Consider the following 16,504-nt stretch of genomic DNA (forward strand, 5'->3'; position numbering starts at 1 on the left):
TCTTTACACACCTAGCTCTCCCTTTATGGTGCCTTGTCTCCACTTGTCTGCAGAAAGATCTCTCCATATTTTGCTTCTGACGCCAAATAACCGTGATCACTTACGATGAAAGAGTATTGGTTAATGAGATTGTTGAGAAAGTTCTGTTTTGTTTATAAAGTCATTCCTATCTTTTTCATAATGTATCTTTTATCTTTGGACCAAGAGCATTGATCCCACATCTGTTTTTTTGCTGAATGTTTTCATTTGAGGTTGATGGTACCTATTTAAGGACATATGGTAACTATTTAAGGGCTTAATTATTCAATCCTAGAGAGCTGGATGGAACATGGGGACACAGAGGTTGGTTGGGAGACAGATGAAGGTTTCGCCTTACTACTTATGTGTCTCCCAGAATCCTTTTACAGAGGGGGTGTGGTGAACTGTCTCCTGGAAAAGAGAAAGATTTATCCTTACATAATTTACCTATGTTTGTGCACTGAGCTGACGTGTGTCAGTGCTAACATCAGTGTCAATGCTAACATCATTTCTCCCTTCCTTTTAGATAGGACTTTTATGAATCAGAGCTGGATTCTGTCAGTTAGAAAGGTGTGTGTGTGTTGAGCTTGGCACACCCTCTTTTCATTAGTGATAGAAGCGCCTGCTAAGGGCCAGGGGTGGGGGCGGGAGTGGGGGTCATGATGACCTTCACCTGGGTTCTAGTTCAATCTGTAACCCAGAGGCAAAGGTAATGACTTATGTATAATCAATGCTTGAATTTTCTGCTCCACTATATTTACATCAGAGGGAAACAAATCCTGTAATACGTACATGCTTTCTATCAAGGATGCAGCACAAATGTCAACAGTGTCCTTCTAAGTCAATATTTGCTAGGAAAAGCACGGGATGTTCTTGTTATCATCATGGTACCAAGGCTTCACAAACTAATAAAAACACTGAAATTGTTACATATTCATTCACAAGTACTATGAAGCATAACAGGAAAAAACAGGTCTATATTTTCATAAAATTAAATTCACACATGCTCTGATAGGCAAAAAGTTTTGTACTTACATAGATCATGGATGGAATTTCTGCTCTGTCTCTTGTGGGGTAAAGCAGCTTTAATATTTTATTGGAAAATAAAATTTCTTCTTTGTTGGATTCCCTTCAGATGAAACTGAATAGATGAATAATGTATCTGTTTTATGACAATTAAAAAAAAGCCCTGTAATTTGTACAACTGTGAGTGAGAGGAGTCAATTGACATTTGAAGCAAAAAAGATAGATAATGAGAGGATAAATGGGTGGAAAATTCCACAGCTCAAAATCCCAATGGTTTCTTAAGGACAAAATTGTTACTTGAGAAGGCTCTGCTGAATTTTTGGCATTCCTGCATTATCTCACTTTGAAGATGGAATGTAAACTATGGTTTTCATCCAGTATCACTGTTCTCTGAAGCAGATTCAATTTTATTTGCTGAAAGTTTTTGGTAATGCCGATTTCTCTAAATTTAAGTAAATAGTTAATGTTTCAAAGGCCATTATTAGTCTCTCTTAGTGGAAAAGAGCAGTCTCATTTTCGGGAAGTCCATGGCAAATTTCCTTTCATGGGACTCTTACCATTAACCCAGAAAGAGACTCACTCTTATCTACAAAGGCTTTGTTGAAAATTTTTGCTACTTGTATATTCTATTGCAAATCTTATGGGATATTGTTAAAAATTCATTTGCTGTAGAAATCAGGAGGATTGCCAACAGGTATGCTCAGTGGAGGCTGGGGAAGAGTCTAGTGCTGATGGTGAGGATGAGTTCTTTTGTCCATCATCCTGAGCAGAGCAGTTTCATGGATACATTTGGTGCCACTGATAACACACAAGACTTGCAAGTTTAAGTTACTTTTACTATTTTCTGCTGCAGAGTACGATGCGTTAATTTTCTAAGCATCTTAAGCATTTTCAAATCGAAACCAAAATTACCAAAGGAAAAATCTAATAAAACTTTAATGTCTTTTTACTTGCATATTTATTAAAAATAAATAGAGGAAAGATTTTCATGGGTTATTATTTATTATTTTACTTTATTTTATTTAATTTTAATTTAATTTTATTTTATTGAGACAGAGTCTCCCTCTGTCGCCCAAGCAGGAATGCAGTGGTGTGATCTTGGCTCACTGCAGCCTCTGCCTCCTCTGCCTCCCAGGATCAAGTGATTCTCTTGCCTCAGCCTCCCCAGCAGCTGGAATTACAGACACACACCACCAGGACTGGCTAATTTTTGTATTTTTGGTAGAGACGGGGTTTCACCATGTTGGCCAGGCTGGTCTCGAATGCCTGACCTCAGGTGATCCACCTGCCTCAGCCTCCCGAAGTGCTGGGATTTACAGGTGTTTAATGGGGCTTTTAAAAAATAAAATATTAACTCATACATGCAGAATTAAAATTTCTCTTCTTGTGTTTGTATCACTAAATACTAGATACTGAAAGTTATCCTTAAACATTGGTTGTTAGTAAGATTATTTCAACTAACTAGGGATTTTGATATATGATGCAAAAAGGTCAGTTTTAAGGACACTTAAAAGATCCTTTAGCATCAATGACATAAAAGTATATGTATATATATATATTTGAGAGAGAGAGAGAGAGAGTCATGTGCTACACAATAATGTTTCAGTTAAAGACAGTCTGCATATTATATGATGGTGGTCTCCTAAGATTATAATGGGGCTAAAAAATTCCTATGGACTAGTGGTGGTAACATCACAATGTAATGCATTACTCACGTGTTTGTGGTGATGCTGGTATAAACAAACCTACTGTGCTACAGTTGTATAAAAGTATAGCAATGTGATTATATAGTACATAATATGTGATAATGATAATCAACTATGTTACTGGATTATATATTTAATAGACTACACTTTTTATTGTTATTCTTATTTAACAAAAGTTAGCTGTAAAACAGTCTCAGGCAGGTCATCAGGAGGTACTCCAGAAGAAGGCATTGTTATCGTAGAAGATGACAACTCCATGTGTGTTGTTGCCCTAAAGACTCTCCAGGGGGACAAGATGTGGAGGTAGAAGACAGGGATATTGGTGATCCTGTCCCTGTCCCTGGGCTAATGTGTGTGTTTGTAGTTAGTTTTTAACAAAAAAGTTTAATAAGTTAAAAAATTTAAAATAGAAAAAAGCTTATAGAATGAGAATGTAAAGAAAAAATATTTTTATGTAGGTATGTAATATGTTTGTGTTTTAAGCTAAGTGCTATTATGAGTCAAAAAGTTAAAACAATTAAAAAGTAAAAATATTACAGTTAACTAAAGTTAACTTCTTATTGCAAAATGAAAACTATTGTTTAATATATTTAGTGTAGCCTAGGTGTACAGTGTTTATGAAGTCTACAGTAGTGTGTAGTAATGTCCTAGGCCTTCATGATCACTCGCTGACTCACCCAGAGTAACTTCTAGTCTGCAAGTGCCATTCATGGTAAATGCCCTATACAGGTGTACCATTTTTCATCTTTATTTATTTTATTAATTTATTTATTTTATTGACTGATTGATTGATTTTTTTTTTGAGACGGAGTCTTGCTCTGTCTCCCAGGCTGGAGTGCAGTGGCACTATCTCGGCTCACTGCAACCTCCGCCTCCCGGGTTCACGCCATTCTCCTGCCTCAGCCTCCCGAGTAGCTGGGACTACAGGCACCTGCCACCGTGCCCATCTACTTTTTTTGTGTGTTTTTAGTAGAGACGGGGTTTTACCGTGTTAGCCAGGATAGTCTTGATCTCCTGACCTTGTGATCTGTCCGCCTTGGCCGCCCAAAGTGCTGGGATTACAGGTGTGATCCACTGCCCCCGGCCTCCATTTTTAATCTTTTAGATTTCTTTTACTGTACTTTTTCTATGTTTATATCTGTTTAGATACACAAATAATTAGCACTGTGTTACAATTGCCTACAGTATTCAATACAGTAACATGCTGTACAGATTTGAAACCTAGAAGTGATAGGCCATACCATATAGCATAGGTGTGTAGTAGGCCATACCATCTATATTTGTGTAAGTACACTCTATGATGTTCTTACAATGACAAGATTGCCTAACAAAACACTTATTAGAATATATCCCCGTCATTAAGGGACACATGACAGTGTATATCGTTTCTCAATCTAGAAAGGATTCTGAGAAAACGGTTGGTATTCAAAGCACGGCTGGCCACTGCTGGAAGAACCTGATGAACTGCATCACAGGCTTTTTCACTTAGGACTAGGTTATATGTTACGGATATATATGTATAGAGAGAGAATTGCTCTATTGGCATGAAAGATCCTGTAGCTCCTTCAGTCCACTTTCTTCTTCTAGAGTTTTGTTAGATCCAACAGCATGGTACCTAAGAAAATCATTAAAGTGGGACCTCAGGGTGTATTGTCTTTTCCTTTACCTTTGAGAAATTTGAACCAATAAGGAAAGTATAATACTGATAGTTTTCTATAACACCACTGCTGTATTAGTTAAGGAGGTTCTTTTGGTGAGAAATCACAGAAAGTGACTTTAAAAATAGGGAATTTGTTAAAATGATCTGGAAGACTCTCACAGGATCTAAGAAAGAGTTGAATAGATAGGTCTTGGGAACATGAGATGCCATGGAAATGTACAGACCGTGTCAAATGATTCAGTTCTAGGGGTGCTGGGTCTTTTAGCAGCAGATTCCCAATTCTTCTAGGAGAAAGTCTGAATGAGCCAATGTGGGCCACTTTGGATCAAAGAGTTATGGCGCGAGAGGCACTAAATATCACATAGCACGTAGCACTTCAGGCTTGGCCCCAAGAAGAAGGCATATAATTTACTATAGCTGGGCAGCCACCATATTAGTGAATTTAGAAATTATAGCTTCCAATTTCTACGTGAAATGTTTATACACATGCACACATATGTGGTAAAAAAAACCCCACATGGTTTCTTATACATTCAGGAGCTATAGTTAGCATGTTTGTAGGGAGAAATTATTGCAATATCAAGTAAGTACTTTCAAGGAATATTATCTTCACTAGCATAGCCACGCCATTTCGTCAGATGCTTACCATGAAGTCATTGGAATAGAAATGTAGGAAATGGGAAATAACATATGCCGTAACACACACTGAGTAGGTAAACACATATACAAGTCAAAATGCCCCGTGACAACAAAACCCCAATCTATATATGTCCTTGGCTTCACCCATGGGGACTCAAGAGTACTTGTTAATTTATTCACTGAATTGATTTGTCTTTCTTTCATTTTCAATTTTATTTTATCGTGGTAAGAACACTTAATATGAGAACTACTCTCTTAAAACATTTTTAAGTGTGTGCAATACATTACTGTTGACTACAAGTAAAATATTGTACAGCAGATTTCTAGAGCTTATTCACCATGCTTGACTGATACTTCATGCCCATTGATTAGTAACTCCCTATTTCCCACAACCCCCAGTCCCTGGCACCACAATTCTGCTCTCTGATTCTATGAATTTGACTATTTTTAGATACCTCATATAAGTGGAATCATGCCGTGTTTGTTTTTCTGTGGCTGGCTTATTTCACTAAGTATAATATCTTTAAGGCTTACCCATGTCATTGCACATTGTTGAATTTCCTTTAGTTATAGACGGAATAGTTTTCCATTGTGTATATGTACCACATTTTCTTTATCCATTAATCTGTCAATAAACATTTAGGCTGTTTCCACATCATGGGTATTGGGAATAGTGCTGCAGTGAACATAGGCATGCTAATATATCTTTGAGATCCTAATTTCATTTCTTTTGGCAAAAATACTCAACCAAAAGAAGTGAAATTAGGATCTCAAAGGTGTATTGCCCAGGCTTGGTTGCTCACACCTATAATCCCAGCACTTTGGGAGGCTGAGGTGGGTGGATCCCCTGAGGTCGGGAGTTTGAGACCAGTCTGACCAACATGGAGAAACTCCGTCTCTACTAAAAATACAAAATTAGCTGGGCATAGTGGCACGTGCCTATAATCCCAGTTACTCAGGAGGCTGAGGCATGAGAACTGCTTGAACCCAGGAGACAGAGGTTGCAGTGAGCCAGGACTGCACCATTGCACTCCAGCCTGGACAACAAGAGTGAAACTCCATCTCAAAAACAAACAAACAATATATTAGCACTCCTAAATGTTTCAAAGGTAAAATATCCAGAAGTGGGATTTCTGGATCATATGGTAGCTCTATTTTTATTTATTTTTATTTTTTTGAGCAACTTCCATATGGTTTTCTACAGCAGCTGCATCACCTTGCACTCCCACCAGTGGTGTGCAAGAGTTTCAGTTTCTCCACAACCTCACCAATACTTGTAGTCTTGTTTCCTCATAATAACCACTCTAACAGGTGTGAGGTGATAGTCGTTGTTTTGATTTGTATTTCCCTGATGTTTAGAGACATTGAAAACTTTTTATATACCTAATGGCCATTTTTAAATCTTCTGTAGAGAAATAGCTATTCAAGTCCTCAGCCCATTTAAAAAATTGGGTTATTAGTTGGGATTTTTGTTTGTTTGTTTTTGTTTTACTATTGAATTTTGAGTTGTAGGAGTTCCTTATGTATTTTGGATATTAACCACTTATCAGATATATGGTTTGCAAATACCATTCTGTAGGTTGGTTTTTCTGTAGGTTTCCTTTTTTCTCTGTTGATTGTTTCCTCAGATATGCAGAAGCTTATTAGTTTGGTGTACTGTTTATTTTTGTTTTTGTTGCCTGCAGTTTTGGTGTTATATCCATGAAATTATTGCCAAGACTAATGTCTAGGGACTTTTCCTCCTATGTTTTCTTCTGAGAGTTTTACAGTTTGGGGTTTTACCTTTAATGTATTTTGGGTTGATTTTTGTGTATAGTATAAAATAGGGGTCTCATTTTCTTCTCTTGGATGTGGATATCCAGTTTTCCCACACCATTGAAGAGACTGTCTTTTCCCTGTTGTGTATCTTGGCACTCTTGTTGAAGATCATTTCACTGTATACGCATAGATTTATTTCTGGATTCCCCATTGTGTTCCATTGCTTTATATGTCTTTTTAAAAATTCCAGTCCCATACTGTTTTGATTACTGTAGCATTGTAACATATTTTGAAGTCAAAAACTATGATGCCTCCAGCTTTATTTTTCTTTCTCAAGAATGATTTAGCTATTTATGGTCTTTTGTAGTTCCACATTAATTAAAAAAATTTTTTTTCTATTGCTGTAAAAATGCCATTGGGATTTTAATAGGGAGTGCATTGAATCTGTAGTTTGCCTTGGGTAGTATGAATATTTTAACAATATTAACTCTTCTAATCCATAAACATAGAGTGCTTTCCAGTTGTTTGCATCTTATTTAGTTTTCTTTCATCAATGTTTTGTAGTTTTCAGTATAAGTTTTCCACCTTTGTAGTTAAGTTTATCTTTATGTATTTTATTCTTTTTGGCACTATTGTAAGTGAAATTGTTTTCTTAAATTTGTTTTCAGATATTTGTTGTTAGTGTATAGGAATGCTATTAAGTTTTGTATATTGACTACAACTTTACTGAATTTATTACTGTTAACTCTTTATTCGAACAGTGTTTTTTGTTGTTAGAATATAGGAATAGTACTAAGTTTTGTATGTTAACTGCAACTTAACTGAATTTGTTTGTTATTAATAACTTCTTATTCTAACAGTTTTTTTTTAATTGAGTCTTTATAGTTTTCTCTATATAACATAATGTCATCTGCAAGTAGGAAAAATTTTACTTCTTCCTTTCCAGTTTGAATCTTTGTGTTTATTTTTTCTTGTCTAATTTATCTGGCTAGGACTTCTAGTGCTTTGTTGAATAGAAGTGGCAAGAGTGTGCATCTTTGCCATGCTCCTGATCTTAGAGGAAAAGCTTTCAGTTTTTCACCATTGAATATAATGTGAGCTATGGACTTCTTATATATGACCTTTATAATGATAAAGTAGATTCCTCCTATACCTAGTATGTTGACAGTTTTTATCATGAAACAATGCCACATTTTGTCAAATGTCTTTTCCTGCATCTATTAAAATGATGATGTGATTTTATTTTTTATTATGTTAATGTAGTATATAAAATTACTTGCTTTTTGGACATTAAGCCATCCTTACATCTCGGGGATAAGTCTCCTATGGTCATGGTGTATAATTCCTTTAATGTGCTGTTGAATTCAGTTTGCTAGTATTTTGTTGAGGCTTTTTTGCATCTATATTCATCGAGAATATTGGCCTGTAGGTTTTCTTTCTTGTGTTGTCTTTGTCTGGGTTTGGAATGAAGGTAATGCTAGCCTCATAAAATAATTTGGAAGTGTTCCCTCGTCTTTAATTTTTTGGAAGAGTTTGAGAAGGACTGGCATTAGTTCTTCTTTAGATGTTTGGTAGAGTTTACCAGTGACTTTATCAGGTATCGAGCTTTATTTTGGAGGAGGTTTTTGAGTACTGATTCAATCTCTGTACTAGTTACGTGTCAGTTCTGACTTTATATTTCCTTATAGTTTAGTATTGGTAGGGTATATGTTTCTAGGAATTTAACATTTCTTCTAGGTTATCCAATTTGTTGGATATTGTTCATAGCAGTCTTTTGGATCCTTTTTATTTCTGTGGCAAGAGTTGTAATGTTTCCTCTTTCCAGTTCCGATTTTATTTATTTGAGCGTTTTTTCTTAGTCTAGCTACAAGTATGTCACTTTTATTTATCTGTTAAAAAACCAACTCCGAGTGTCATTGATTTTTTTCTATTGCTTTTATGTTTTCTCTCTCATCTATTTCTGTGTAATGATCTGTTATTTCCTACCTTCTGCTAACTTTGGAACTAATTTATTGTTTTTTCCTAGTTCCTTGAGGTATAAAGTTAGATTGTTTATTTGAGATGTTTTGTCTTTTGTAACGTAGAAGTTCATCACTATAAACTTCTCTCTTACTACTGCTTTTACTACACCCTATAGGCAGTGGTATGTTGTATTTTCATTTTTATTTGTATTGAGATATTTTCTAATTTCCTTTTGACTTCTTCTTGACTCAATTATTGTTTATGAGTATAAGTATGTTGTTTAGTTTCCATATATGTGTGAATTGTTCAGTTTTCCTTCTGCTACTGATTTCTCGTTTCATTCTATTGTGGTCAGAAAAGGTTGACCATAATGATCAATCCTTGGTAAGATTTCAATCTTTTCAAATTTGTTGACTTATTTTGTGACCTAACATGTGAGCTGTTCTGGAGAAAGAATCATGTGTACTTGAAAATAATGTGTATTATGCTGCTGCTGGATGGAATGTTCTGTATGTGTCTGTTAGGCCCATTTGTTTTATAATGCTATTGAAGCCCTCTGTTTCTTTATTGATCTTCTGTGTGCATATTCCATTCATTATTGAAAGTGGGGTACTGAGTTCTACTATAATTGTATTGCTGTCTATTTTCCCTTTCAGTTTTGTCAATATTTTATATATTTAAGTGCTCTTATATTGGTATTACAGCCTATGGAATGACCTTTTTCATCATATAATATCCTTCTTTGTCTCTTTTGACAATTTTTGACTCAAAGTCTATTTTTCTGATATAAGTACAGCCACCTCTTGCTCTCTTTTGATTACCATATGCATGGAATACTTTTTTCTTGCTTTCATTTCAACCTGTGTGTGTTTTTATATCTAAAGTGAGTTTCTTGTAGGCAGCACGTAGTTGGGTCTTTAAAAAAAGTCCATTAGTCACTGTTTGTCTTTTGATTGGGGGAATTTAATCAATTTACATTTAAAGTAATATTGATGGGAAAGGATTTACTATAGCCATTTTGCTAGTTGTTTTCTCTCAGTCTTGTAGTTCCTTTTTCTTTTTCTCTCTTGCTGTCTTTCTTTGTGTTTTGTAAAGTTTTGTATTAATATGTGCTATGATCTGAATATCTGTTTCCCTCCAAAATTTATACATTGAAACCTAATACCCAATTCAATAATATTAAAGTATGGAACCTTTGGGAGATGATTGGATAATGAGGGCTCCACCCTAATGAATGGATTAGTGCCTTTATAAAAGAGGCCTAACGGAGCTTATTCACCCCTTCTACTATGTGAGGGTGCAGTGAGCAAGCATCGTCTGTGAAGCAGAGACTGACACATCACCAGACACTGAATCTGCTGATGCCTTGATCTTGGACTTTCTAGTCCCCAGAACTGTAAGCAATAAATTTCTGTTATTTATACATTACCCAGTCTAAGGTATTTTGTTATGGCAGCCCAAATAAACTAAGATAATATGTTTTGATTTTGTTCTCTATTTTCTTTGTGTAATTTATATAGCTAATTTGTTGTGGTTACATAAAAAATTATCTTCTTTGTGGTTACATACATACTTTGGGACTTACATAAAATATGGTTATAACAGTCTATTTTAAGCTGATAGCAACTTAAGTTCAATCACATACTCTACACTTTAATCCCTCATATATTATTCTTGTCACAATTTACGTGTACTCATATTGCATATCTTTTAACATGTTTTTAATTGTATTTATTTTTCATACTTTGTCTTTTAGTGCTTATGTTAGAATTAATGGGATGATTTTCCACCCCATTACAGTAATGCAGTATTCTGTATTTGTCTACATATTTACCTTTACAAATTAGTTTTATACTTTTTCTTATGCTATCATGTAACTGTTTAGTGTCCTTTTGTTTCAACTCTAAGGACTCTATCATTTCTTGTAAGGCAGGTTTACTGAAGATGAACTCTCTTAACTTTTGTGTGTCTGGGAAAATCTTTATCTCTACTTTAAGTTTTTCCATTTTTTACTGTATTAAAATCCATGTAACATAAAATTTACCTTCTTAACCATTTTTAGTATACATTCAGTGGTATTAGGTACACTCATATTGTTGTACATCTATCACCATCCATTCATTTCCAGAACACTTTTAATCTTGCAAAACTGAAACTCTGTACCCATTAAAAAATAACTCCCCATTCCCTTCACCCCCTAGTCCCTGGCAACCACCATTCTACTTTATGTCTCCATGATTTTGACTACTGTAAATACTCCATATAAATTGAAACCTACAATATTTGTCTTTTTGTGACAGGTTTATTTCACTTAGCATAATGTTTTTCAGGTTCATTTATTTTGTAGCACACATCAGAATTTCTTTTCTTTTAAAAAATACTTTAATTAATAAGTAAAAGTTGTAAATATTTATGGTGTACAACACTGTGTTTTGATATATGTATTCATTAGGGAATGGCTAAATCAAGCTATTGAACATATGCATTACCTCTCATACTTATATATATATATTTTTTGCGATGAGAACACTTTAATCTCTTAGCAATTTTCAAGTATACAATATATTTTTATTAACTGTAGTCTCTGTGATGTATGATAAATATCTTGAACTTATTCCTGCTGTCTCACTGAAATTTTGTGTGTTTTGGCTAACATCTTCCTAATCTTCTCCACCCCTCAGCCTCTGGAAACCACCATTTTACTCTCTGTTTCTATGAGTCTGACTTTCTTACACTCTAGATATAAGTAATATCATGCAGTGTTTGTCTTTCTGTGACTGCCTCATTTCACTTGATGTAATGTCTTCCAGCTTCCTCCATGTTATTACAAATGACATAATTTTATTCTTTTTAAGGCTGAATAATATTCCATTGTGTATATACACCACATTTTCATTATCCATTCATCTGCTGATGAACACTTAGGTAAATTTTATACTTTGGCTATTGTGAATAGTGCAGCAATGAGCATGGGACTGCAGATACTCCTTTGACTACTGATTTTCTTTCCTTTGGACATGTACTCAGTAGTGGGATTGCTAAAACGTATGATCGTTCTGTTTTTAATTTTTTGCGGTCTCCATACTGTTTTCATAATGCCTGTATTAACTTATATTTCCACCAACCATGTAAAATGTTTCCAATTTTTCCACATCATCACCAACACACACACACACACACACACACACACACACACACACACATATATACACACATACAAAAATTACCCTGGAATAATCTGTCTAATGTAATTATTTTGAAACTCCAAAGTTCATTGAAGGCTTGCAATTTCCAGGGGAAGGTTTGGATGATAAATATGGTTAATGTCCATCAATTTCAGCTCTTAACACAATAACAGCTACCCATCTCCACCCACACTGTCTCACCATGGGAAGTAGCCATGCACATGATCCTGGAGTAACTTTCACAAAGCTTTTGAGAGTCATGGTACCAAATATCTGGTATCTGTGCTGTGATTTCTGATTGCTGCTTCTGATCACAGCAGTGTAGACAAGGAGGTAGTGGCCAATGTTGGACCTCCCTCCATTGTTCCAAGCCCCTTCCTTTCTGGATAAAGTGACTTCCAGGGTATGTCACTAATCATCTTGGAAATGCATACTAAACCACATTCAGATGTTACCTCACACCTGTTAGAATGACTATTATCCAAAATATATATGTATTTATATATATATATAAAATTACATTAGACAGATTATTCCAGGGCAATTTTTGTGTAGGTGGGGAGACAGATTCCTATTCCTAGTGCTTCCTACTCTACCACCTTTCCAGAATTCTCCTACTCTCTGTCAGTTTTATAGAAGTTGTTTTTGAGTATAGTATTCTTGATTGACAGTTTTTTTTTTCAGCATGTTGAATATATGATCCCACTCCCTTCTGTCCTGAAAACTTTCTGCTTAAAGACCCACTGGTAGTCTTATAATGTTCCCTTGTATGTGACAAGGCACTTTTCTCTTGCTGTTTTTAAAGTTCTCTTTGTCTTTGACTTTTGACAACTTGATTACAAATTTGTGTGTATTTCTTTGAGTTTATCTTATTTGGTGGCTTTTGAGTTTCTTAGATCTGAATGTCCATTTTCTTTCCAAGATTTGGTAGGTTTTCAGCCATTATTTCTTTGAACAATCTTTCTGGTCCTTTCTCTCTCCTCCTTCTAAAATATCCCTAACGTGTATGTTGGCCCACTTGATGGTGATCCATAAGTCCCTTAAGTTTCTTCATTTTTTCTTTTAATTCTTATTGCTTGTTTGACTGAATTATTTCTAGTGACCTGTGCTTGGGTTCACTGATCCTTTCTGCTGCATGATCTAGTCTGCTGTTGAACCCCTCCAGTGAATTTTTTTGGCTCACCTATTTTGCATTTCTATTTCTATTTAGCACTTTAAAATATGTTCTATCTCTCTGTTGAAATCCTCACTTTTTAAATGCATGTTATACTCACTCAGTCACATCTTTATGAAGTTGTAACTCCAGTTCATTAGGGTTAGTCTTTGGAAGTGTATCTTATTCCCTTTTTAAAAATATCTTTACCCAATTCTTTAATTTCCTTGACTCTCTGTATTGATATCAGAGGGTTATTAGACAAAACAGGCAGCTATCATAGTCTTCATGAACTGACTTCACACAGGAAAAGACACCCCCATCCCCCATCAACCCAGCCAGTGATACTTGTGGACATCTACTAACTCTTTACTTCCCCAGGGAAAAGCAGGAACTATGGTTTTGTTCACTCTTTCTGTGCTGAGCTGGAGGGGGGGGGTGGGGTTGTGAAGCTATAGCATCTACCAACCCAAATTGCCATATTTGTTCTCTCCTGTGTAGTTAGACTGTACTGCACACATCAGAGCTTCAAGATTGGTGAAACAGATGCCAATAGTTTGAGCAGTCCTGGAGAAGTTGGAGCTCTGGTTGCACAGATCAACTCTTTTCCTCCCTGGGGGAAGTTAAGGACTGAAAGTTTTCATCTGCTCACTTTGTGCCAACTAGAGTTGGAGGGGAAGGAAATCAATGTTGTCTACCAACCCAAGCAACCACCTCCATTATCCCCTGGCCAGCTAGACTATACCAGACCTATTAGAGCTCCAGGTCTAACAAAAAGAAGGCAAACCTCTGGGGACCCCCTTGGAAATGTTGGGGTGCTGAATGTGCAAACCAGCCCCTTACCTCCACATCACGAAGCTGGAAGCTACAGGGTTTCTTCCTGAATGTATGGCCCTGCACTGTGGGCAAGGGTCTCCGACAATACAGTATCCTGAATCTGTCCATAGGCTTTGCTGTATCTGTTTTTATGCTGTTCCAGGGTCCAAGAGATTTTTAACTAGTTTTTGATTTCTCACAAAGGGAATTTGTCCATAAATTGTTGCTGAATTTGTGTTTGTAGGTAGAAGGAGGGTCCAGGGGTTCCTACTCTGCCATCTTACTGATGTCATTCTCCTTTGATTCATCTTTCTTGATGTCTGATTCTGTGCCATCCTCTATGTTAGTCATCAGGAACTTAACAACAGACATATCATGGTTCTGCCTTCCAAAGCATTTACAGTCAGTTCAATGGGTTTGAGCTACAATATTGGGTACGTCAAGCACCCCATAGGAGTAAATTTCAGAGACACCAACACAGATGTAGTCCTCTAGGTGTCAGGGAATTTTTTTTTTTTTTGGAAGAGTAAAAAAAAAATTTTTTTTTTTAGGAAAAAAGGAAAGTGGAACTGGGAGAGAGCACAGACAAAAAAGACAAAGAATAAATATTTTGGCCAGCATGTGAAAAATTCCAGAGACAATAGAATTTTTTTTTTCAGTGGGAGAACTACAATTGGAACAGTGTGGATTATGGACAATAAGGTGGGGAGTGTCATTATGTGAAGCTGGAGAGATAAACAGGTCATATAATGAAAGCATGGTGATTTATGTGAAGGATTTTATTTGAAGATAAAGAGAGTCTTATTAAAGTGCTTCAAATACTCAGATTTTTAAATGATAAAAATGACTTTGGAGACTGGACTAGAGCAGGTAAGACTAGAGGTGGAGACACTAATTGGGAGAATAACAATAATCCCAAAGAGGGCGGTGGACTGAACCAAAGCAGTGCTAGTGGTAATTGAAAGAAGTGGATAAATACAAGAAGTCAGTAGGGCGTTATGGGGTTATTTTATAGGAAATGAAGAGTACTGAGTAAAGAGTGAAGAAGACGATGGAACCAGTGAACAATGTGGCTAGTCACCGAGAATAGAAAGATCAAGGTGGGGTAGAAACAGTGAGTTCAGTCTATGGAGTGGTGAACTTTAAGCAGGCACATGACAGTCAAATAGAGGTGTCTAGCAGTCATTACATGTCTGGTGATCAGGAGAAGGATCTGGGATAGAGCTGTATATCTGGGAGTCAATGAGAGTAGAGAAGAGTTCTCTTAGTTAAAGAAAACTATTATTTCTCTCAGTTTTGTTGGGATGCATAAGTGGTCATGTCATAAAGATACAAGGTTATCATAGTTTCTTTAGGGGAAAGATGTTGAGAGGTTCTGATATCGGGACCTTTGAGAACAATCACTGGTGAAACTGAAGCAAACCTAAACTACGGAGGAAACCCTTCCTCCTGCAAAGCAAATTTCTGGTGATGCAAAGGCAGAGAAGAGATTTCTTTTTTCTTTCCAGGTACTACGTGTGCTCAAATGAGTGACTAAGAGTAAAAAAAATCCCTAGTGGTACTGTTTCCTTCCACACATGTAAACATTTGATTTATTATCCGGACACTCTCTCATTTAAAGGCCAGAGCAGACATAGCTGGAAGGCAGATAAAGTGGCAGATATTGGCTTAGTGTCCTGTGCTACCTAATGAAATCACCGATGTCAGAGATTACATTTTATATTCATCTCTGTACACTCAGTTCCTTGACCAGAGCCTGACAAGAGGCAGGTGCTCAGGAAGTATTCACTGATTATATTGAGGTTTATTGTCAGAAACCCCTCATATTTTAGCAATTCCTTCTTATTTCTTAGAATGGATGGGGATACCCAGTAGGGTAAAGTCCAGATCTTAAAGCTCATACTTCTGTGAATGTGAAGTATTTGGAAGTTTTCTGGCATTTGTGGTCCCAGAATTGCAGAAGAGACCTCTAAATTGTTTTTCAAAATATTTGAGGTTTGGAGGTACATATGAAGGTTTGCTATGTGAAAGGAAAACAGATCTTTGGGCCCCCAAATCACTAAGCTAAAGGGAAAAGTCAAGCTGGGAACTGCTTAGGGCCAACCTGCCTCCCATTCTATTCAAAGTCACGCCCCCGCTCACTGAGATAAATGCGTGTCTGATTGCCTCCTTTGGAGAGGCTAATCAGAAACTCAAAAGAATGCAACGATTTGTCTCTTAGCTACTTATGACTTGGAAGCCCCCTCCCTGATTTGAGTCTTCCTGACTTTGCGTTGTCGCATCTTTCCAGATGGAATCAGTGTCCAGCTTGAATATGTTGATTGTTGTTTCATGTCTCCCTGGAATGTATAAAACTAAATTGTGCTCTGACCACCTTGGGCGCATGGCATCAGGACCTCCTGAGGCTGTGTCACAGGTGTGTGGCCTCAACCTTGGCAAAATAAACTTTTTAAATTAAGTGAGACCTGTCTCAGATTTTTGGGGTTCACAGTTACATAGATAAACACATGTCACAGGGGTTTGTTTGTTGTTGTTACATCACTCAGATATTATATTATGCCCAGCACCCAATAGTTCTCTT

The 16,504-nt window shown here is 36.3% G+C and overlaps 1 long non-coding RNA gene across 1 annotated transcript in view; it reads right to left on the minus strand.

The window, feature by feature from the left end:
• Positions 1-1,292, minus strand: part of LOC107000841 (uncharacterized) — an 82,351-nt gene extending 81,059 nt beyond the window's left edge. Inside the window, exon 1 of the long non-coding RNA XR_013400970.1 lies at positions 1,054-1,292. This is a non-coding gene — a long non-coding RNA (uncharacterized LOC107000841). The remainder of the gene's footprint in view (positions 1-1,053) is intronic.
• Between the last annotated feature and the right edge of the window lie 15,212 nt (positions 1,293-16,504).

The sequence above is a fragment of the Macaca mulatta genome, chromosome 11 (assembly GCF_049350105.2).
Source record: "Macaca mulatta isolate MMU2019108-1 chromosome 11, T2T-MMU8v2.0, whole genome shotgun sequence".
Classification (NCBI taxonomy): domain Eukaryota; kingdom Metazoa; phylum Chordata; class Mammalia; order Primates; family Cercopithecidae; genus Macaca; species Macaca mulatta.